Raw genomic sequence first — 755 nt, forward strand, 5'->3', positions numbered from 1 at the left:
GGTACCAGGGATTGAGCTTGTGTCTTTGCGCTTGCAAGGCAGGCCACCAAACCATTGAGCTAAATCCTTGTTAAGCCTTATTTTAATTAGAGAACTCACTTGCCTATGTGGCACACCTATGAAGTAGAAGAATTAGCCCCTGAACCTGGGTGTCTGATCCTAGGCTTGTTTCTTTATATCATTTAGCTGTGCTACCAATGGAGAAAAGAGCACTGGAGTTGGGGATGTACCAAATAAATGGATTACTGGAGACAGAAGAGCACTATGCTCTTTGGAGAAGAAGGAAATTAGCAAAAGGAGCAGTCTCACCTCTGTGATAAGCAAAAAGCTAAGCTGTACATAGAATATTCTTAGAATATTTCTCTAGAGGCAAAGGTATTAAAAATTTCAGCCTATTTTTATGGTTTAGGTCTATCAATTATCACAAGCATAGGATAGCTTTCCTACTTTATTTGGTCATCAAGTCTTTCCTCTTAATTATTCCTTGGTCAAAATGAAGTCTTTCCTATTAGCACTCTTACTAAATATTTAATTAGTATCTCCCGAAGGTGACATTTGAAGGCATAGTGTCTTTCCTTTTGAGCTTAAAAAGCAACAAGCACTTCCACTGAAAAGTCTTTCCTTAATTATTCCTTGGTCAAAATGAAGTCTTTCCTATTAGCACTCTTACTAAATATTTAATTAGTATCTCCCGAAGGTGACATTTGAAGGCATAGTGTCTTTCCTTTTGAGCTTAAAAAGCAACAAGCACTCTT

The sequence above is a fragment of the Fukomys damarensis genome, unplaced genomic scaffold (assembly GCF_012274545.1).
Source record: "Fukomys damarensis isolate Sample0158 unplaced genomic scaffold, DMR_v1.0_HiC HiC_scaffold_1, whole genome shotgun sequence".
NCBI lineage: Eukaryota > Metazoa > Chordata > Mammalia > Rodentia > Bathyergidae > Fukomys > Fukomys damarensis.